Source organism: Larimichthys crocea, chromosome I (assembly GCF_000972845.2).
Source record: "Larimichthys crocea isolate SSNF chromosome I, L_crocea_2.0, whole genome shotgun sequence".
Classification (NCBI taxonomy): domain Eukaryota; kingdom Metazoa; phylum Chordata; class Actinopteri; family Sciaenidae; genus Larimichthys; species Larimichthys crocea.
The window spans coordinates 27,802,768-27,810,262 of NC_040011.1; the positions used below are offsets into that span (position 1 = coordinate 27,802,768).

The window sequence follows — 7,495 nt, forward strand, 5'->3', positions numbered from 1 at the left end:
TGTTACATAATTAATCTATTTCGAGATTGAGACATTAATTGCATCTTTCTGGATAAATATAAACCGGCAGGAGGTGTTTAAATTAATAGAGACATCTACCGTCGTTCCCGACAGAGCCCGTAGGTTGACAGCAGTGCAGTTTCCCAGAGTTCCTCCTGATGGTGATGTATCTGTTGAAGCTGAAACTCTCTTTTCCAGCTCCAGCCCCTCTGATGGTCTGTGTAAACTACCCTGTACTTCTCCTTGGCGTCTTGTTTTTACCTGTGAAGGCGACAAAAAAAAAAAAAAAAAAAACACAAGATCGTTAAGAGTTTTTGTTTTGTTTTTTTTTTTCGTGGTTAAACTGGGAAGATTTACACAGAGCGAGCTTGCATGCCAGGACCAGGCATATCTGGCACAGTAGCTCTTTATTAACAGCGATCTTAAATCCATCAAGCGCGCTTATGCTCTGGCTACACATAACAGCAAATTGAGCTTGTTTTGTAATCTAACTCTGCTTTGATGACAAACAGTGGCACGCTGAATTTCACAGCTTACAATCAGATTCTCTTCTGACAAGTTAGAAAGAAAGAAACGAGCAGCACACAGAGATAAGAAGAAAACATGTGTCAGTTTTTAGAGAGCTGATAACGCGCCTAAAAAACACCTCCACAAGAGGGGCGGCCTGAGGAGACTCATTAGAAAAAAAAAAAAAAAATGTGGACCCTGATACAGGAGTTCATGTAAACTTTTAATACAAGTGAGTTTAAAACAATGCCGATGATGTAACTGACAAAATCATTTAAAAATGTGAAAAATGTGAGCTAAATGTATTTAACGAATGCAGGGTTATGAAAAAGGTGACATAAACTTTTAAAATATTGGATTTCAAAGTTAACTTTTACAAGGCCTACAGTATGGACTCTCCATGTTTGAGACAGTAGCTGTGAAAAACTTCACTCTTTCCGGCAATATAAACTCTTGGAGAGGAAGGGAAGGTTGGTGCATAATCAAAGTAAGGGGTTTGAAAGCAAGACCACCGCCTGGATATGAACGGATAACACTCAAACACCAAACAATGTGACAGGGAAAGTCGACCTCACATCTCCAGGAATAATGACATTAACATCACAACTGGGCCCTGGCGCACGGATTCCTCACACAACACTTGTTTTTTTTTATTTCCCACCACAGCAGACTGAGCTGTTGGCCTTCTCAGCAATTTTTCCCATCGAAATGTATGAGATATGGAAATGAGTTATGGGAATTTTCACTTGTGCCAGTCTGATCAGTTCGTTTTTTCTATATTTCACATGGGCGATTCAGTTTATAAACCTTTAAATTGGCCATTTCCGTTCACATTGTGCACGTGTATTAGCCGAAATGTGAGCAACACCCAGGAAGACATGAAGTGTCAAAATACTCGTTTTCATCATCTGGTTTCTTCATTTCTGGTGTTAATATAATTAACTTTTTCATACGTTGGAATTTTTGTCTGGTAATACGTGTGTAGAGCCTTTAACTTTTTTAATTAAACGAATTCGACGGGATATTTTTAATAAAACATAGATTGGCCAGAAACGTGTGCGTAAAAGTCTGTGCAACCACAGAAACTCGAACTGTCGTGTGGCAGAAAAAAAAATGTGGTTGTGCAAGAAAATGCAACGGAACGGAATAACACAATGTCAGCAATGACAGTGTTAAGAAGATGAACGTACCTGTAGAAGAAGATTGCGCAGTTTTACCTTACTCATCCACTGGAATGAATTGCGTCTTTCTCTATCAGGAGAAGGTTTGTGCAACAGTAACGTGTCTCCGGTGGCGGCTGTAACACCGCAGATCCTGGAGGATGCATATGACTGTACTCAGATGAGCAGTAAGGAACCTGTCCAGAGAGGAGTTGTTCATGGGTGTAGGAATAGTAATAGGTGGTCCCAAACTAGAAGCAACCCCAGTCCTCTCGTGGAGCGCCATATGAAAGGTCCCCAACTCCCCGCAGACTGTGCGTGCGTATCCATGTTTTGGCACAATGATGGTATCCAGTAAAGTCTGGGTACTGTGGTGTAGAAACAAAGTTCTGTGGCGGCAGATTGATGCGTGATCTTCTTACTGGCCCTTGGTGATACATACCGCTTTCTTTATCCAGAAGGTATCCCACATACATGATTTGTACAAAAAAAAACATTAAATATAAAAAAGAACAGCAAAGGGGTAATGTGGCCGTTTAAGGCGACATTTTTGCCCTGAAAAACTGTTAAAAAACAATCCGTAGTGCTGTTTATGTAGTCCAAATGGGTTCCCAGTGTGAAATACGACGTAGTCCAGTCTGTCTCCAGTCTCACATGATGTGACTCCTGCTGACAAGATGGTAAAGGTATACTAAGGCCCGCCTGACGTCACCAACTCCTCAACTCTGGGAGATTTGCATTCAAATGAGAGATGACCGGTGCTGCCGGCCCAGCTGTCCCCTTGCGCCTGTCCTGAAGCGCGTCATCACACCTGACAGTGGGCCTATCCTGTACACAGATTCTGTCACCATGAATAAATTAACACCACAAACCTATAAGCAGCTGCACGACCCGGCAATAAACCGGGATACACGTCCACTAATGCATCAAGGAAAAAAATGCCTGTGCGTAAATTACGCGCAGATGTATTTTATTTTCGTTAGAAACATCCACTTTTAAGTTGCAATTAATTGAGCTAGAGTCTTCTGCGTTATAACAGAGCTTTCATATTTACGCACAGTTTATCTTTCCAAACTAAACCCAGAACCACCCTACACATGTTTTTTTTGTTTAAAAACGTGTTTATGGTGGGAATTGAAGCAGTTTTCCAACCACACTTCACGCGTAAATCCGTTTTATTGTTAAGATATTCACTTGCAAACGAGGTGCAAAGTATGAGAGACTTTTTTTTCTCTTGAAGCAAGCCGGACCTTTCGTAGTCCTGTGTTCACACCTCAAGGTCGCACTTCACAAGCTAATTCCGGTTACAAGGAAACTCCAACAACCCCCTCTGTGAACAAACAGCGGCTCTCGACACATCAGTGACGGCTGCCCCCTGAAATAAGTGAATTTAATTTTTTTCTGTGGTCATCTCATGAGCCGCTCCAAAATGTGAGATTTAAAAAACTCACTTGGATGCAGTTAATTCAGTCACCACAAAGTTTCTAAAGCTACTTATCTGCAAACCTGATGCGGCGAGTTAATGTTAACATAAATCTGAAAATGGCCATGTCATGACATTTAACAATTATTTACAATGTCTCTTTCCTACCAAGATCTCAATTTCAGGCCCCAAACTGAGCAGTTACTCCTGTGCATCTGTACAGATAAGTAAACGTTCATTCGAGGAGCACACACACTCTTCTAACTCTCATATGTTGTCTTTTCTGTTGTTTTTATTTTCAGATTAATTAGGCAGGTGTCCTCAAGGCCCTATTATCAGAGCTGACTAATTGGGCTTGTCTAAAAGTCCGCTCAAAGTCTAAAATGTTGATGGGTGTCCTGAAGCATCTGTTTATTGACCACAAAAATTATGAGACAGGCCCACAGCCAGTCACCTTCCTGATTCCAGCAGCATAATTCAGCTCCCTGACTTTTTGGTGCTTCAATCATTCAACACTACACTGTAGTGTCACAAATACACTGCTATGAAACAAGTTTTTAATGTCTTTCTCTTAAAGGCAGTCTACATATTTATATGACTTAAACAGTTTTTTTTTCTCAGTGTGATGTGCAAAGAAAGTGATCATAAAGATTCAGGTCACATCAGACTTTATGGAGTGAATTATTGAATCATCTATTCGTGCATAAATGTTTTCCTGATTTTGAGACTACACCCAGCAGTAAACGTTCATGACTTTTCCCAGTCTGTTGTCATCACGTCAGACTGGGTTACATCAGTACTGTATTCAACACTGAGGCTCTGCGTGTAGACTCACTGCTGCTTCTTGTGGATTACTACAAAACTACAGATGCTGTAATTAAACTGCTGATTGACCATCCAGTGCTTAAAGTACAAAAATATCTTTACTCAAGTATGTGTACTTAAATACACCTTTGAGGTCATTTTACTCTCCTCCTGTCAAATATATTCATTTATTTATTTACACTGCACAATATAAGTAAGTTGTATCCTGGAAAACTTTACCGTCTTTCATGACAACACTTCCTGTTATATACACATAACATAGTGCATCTTTAGTGTAATGCTAATAACATGTGTAATATACAGAACAATTATTTTCTGTGAAAGGAGCCAATATGCATACTTAAAATGTGTACATGTTTATAACTATTTTTGTTATTTGGTTTTTTATTTTATGAGTAATATTTTTTCCATTTTTATTTTTATTCATGAGTTTAGACTATTTCAGATTCTATTCAGTACATTTGTGTGTTCTATTTTTATATATATTGAATTGTATCTATATAAGTATTTTATCTATTATCTATATTCTATCTATTTATGTCTATTTTTTATGGTTTGTATTTTTATATTCATTTTGACCTTTTTTATGGTTTTATTGTTACTGTCTAGGTTTGATAACTGAATGACTTAGAAAACGGTTTTTAGCATTTTCTTTTCTTATATCCATCTTGTGTTCTGTGAGCTGCTGAATAACAAGTCATTTCCCCGGTGCGGATCATTTAAAATCTGTCGTATCTTTACTCATTTATATATATATTTCCATTTTCTTCTTGAGGGGGACAGCATTACAATCTTTAAGTAGTCAACTTATTTGCACCTTTACCAACTGCATCATTAAAGGGACGTGCACATTAATACACCAGTAAACTTATAATAGTTCATTGAGAAATAGACCATTCGACATATGAGTACTTTTTGGTATTTAGTAGTCTAATCTAAGTGTCCTTTCTACTCTGCACCATTATATGTGAAATGTAGGACTTTTTATCATAACAAAGTATTTGTACACAGTAGTACCACAAGAGGGCACCTCCACCAACAAAGCACATAACCATGACGTTGGTACACCAGTCAGAGTATTACTAGATGCATGAATCAGGCTCTGAATGACAAGAAGTTATTGTGACAGTAAGTCTAAAGCTCAGTCCAGGTTCGAATCTGACCGTGGCTCTTTTTTTTTCCCGCATGTCATTCCCCATCTCTCTCTCTCTCTCCTCGCTCTCCCCGGATTCCAGTCACTCTTTGCATCGTCATCAGCTCTACAAAATAAAGCCTGAAAATGCAAAAAAAAAAAAAATCTTAAAAAAGAAGAAGTTTACAACCTGCACTGATTTTACCCAATAAATTACAAACAACTGTTTTCGTGAGCTTGAGAGACTTCCTTTAGTATTATTATTTAGACAATTAGACAATAGTTAGAGGCACAAATCTTAAGTCCGTCATTAGAAAAACAATATATCCTTTATAAATGATGTTTTATCCTCAGTGCATTTTGAGGGATCTTTCATTAAACTAAGAAGAAAAGAAGTGATGGATATTTCATCTTCCCATGTTACTTTGCACATTTCTTGCTTCACACCGGGAAACTTTCTGTTCAGTTTTTCAGATTTCGTAATACAACCTAAAAAAGCTTTCTTTTGTAATATTCAGCTCCAAGATTCACCACATGTTGTCATCTCCTTTCTCAGTCTATTTCAGACTTTTATTGTGACACCCCTGATGAGTAACATGACATGTTGTCAGATTATGCTTATCAAATGAATAAAGTGTCGTTTAGAGAGTGTGTACTACTGTGACTCATAGATCACGACACGTATCACCCATGTTCTCTGCATAAAAGCGTCATGGTTTTTTTTGCCTTTCAGTTTCAGTCTGATGTTCAAACAGGTTTGGAAGAAGAGTAGAAATACACGTATAGGTAAAAGTACAAAAGTATTAGCATTAAAGTAACTTAAAAGTACTCATCAAAAGTCCCATTTTAGACCTATAATTATATACTGGATTATAATTACTTATGTTAATGTGTCATCACAAACTAACTAGTAATTAAAATTATCAATAAATGTAATGGAGTAAAAAAAGGTAAAGTATTTGCCTCTGAGTTAAATGGAGACGAAAAATAAAAATAAGGCGGAAAATACTTAAAATACTTAATATTCATTCTACAGTTTGTGAGCAAATAGCTGATTAAATGGTCACAGATGGCGCAATTGAGTTAGTTTTTGTGCTGTCACTGTTTTCTCTCATGGAGCTAGATAAAGGCTTGACACATGTACAAAGCATTTGGAAATGTGATGAAAGCAATGATAAATGCCATTCTGTTGTGAGAAACTGCAAGATAGTTTGGGGATTTGTCCATGTTGTTATGAGAATGTCATCTCAGTTTCAAGAAATGAGCCAAACCAATGGAGAAAAACTGTAATGAGAACAGTGACAGCACAAAACTAACTTAATTGTGCCATCTAGTGACCATTTAATCAGCTATTTGCTGACAACTGTACAATGAATATTCAGTATTTCCATTTTCCAGCACTTTATTTTTCTTCTCCATTTAACTCAGAGGCAAATACTTTACCTTTTTTTACTCCATAACATTTATTTGATAATTTTAATTACTAGTTACTTGGTGACGACCACATTACCATAAATAATTATAATCCAATAATATAACATAAAGGTCTAAAATGGGACTTTTAGATGAGTACTTTTAAGTTACTTCGATGCTAATACTTTTGTACTTTTACCTATAACGTGTATTTCTACTCTGTACTTCTTCCAACCTGTTGAACATCAGACTGAAACTGAAAGGCAAAAGAACAATGACGCTTTATACTGCAGACATAGTGATACGTGTCGTGTACTACTGAGTCACAGTAGTACACACTCTCTAAACAGACATTTTATTCATTTGATAAGCATAATCTGACAACATGTCATGTTACTCATCAGGGTGTCACAATAAAAGTCTGAAATAGACTGAGAAAGGAGATGACATCATGTGGTGAATCTTGAGAGCTGAATATTACAAAAGAAAGCTTTTTATAGGCCTGTATTACGAAATCTGAAAAACTGAACAGAAAGTTTCCCGTGTGAAGCAAGAAATGTGCAAAGATAACATGGAGAAGATGAAATATCCATCACTTCTTTTCTTCTTAAGTTCAATGAAAGATCCCTCAAAATGCACCTGAGGATAAAACATCATTTATAAAGGATATATTGTTTTCTAATGACAGGACTTAAGATTTGTGCCTCTAACTATTGTCTAATTGTCTAAATAATACAGTCCCTGACAAAAGTCTTGTCGCTTGGGTACAAGTTGACCTTAAGTGCCCCATAAATATATTTCTAATCAATTTTTTTTTACAAGAAACGGCTCATTTCAATCCCAACAGCTTTTGAAATAATGTTTTGGTGCCAAACGACTGAACTGAAAAGCATTCTAACATTCACAGCTTGGTAAAGCCCACTGAGTCAGTTTTTGCAAAGACAAAAGTCTTGTCGCATTGTCATATGATGCACCCAGTCCTAGATTACAGCCTCACCTGTGATCAATAAGTGATCAGTCAGTTAGTGGGTGTGT

General features: G+C 37.2%; 1 pseudogene; it reads right to left on the minus strand.

Annotated features, from left to right (window-relative positions):
* Window positions 1–82: 82 nt before the first annotated feature.
* LOC113746600 (homeobox protein CDX-1-like) lies at window positions 83–2,167 on the minus strand (annotated as a pseudogene).
* Window positions 2,168–7,495: the final 5,328 nt, after the last annotated feature.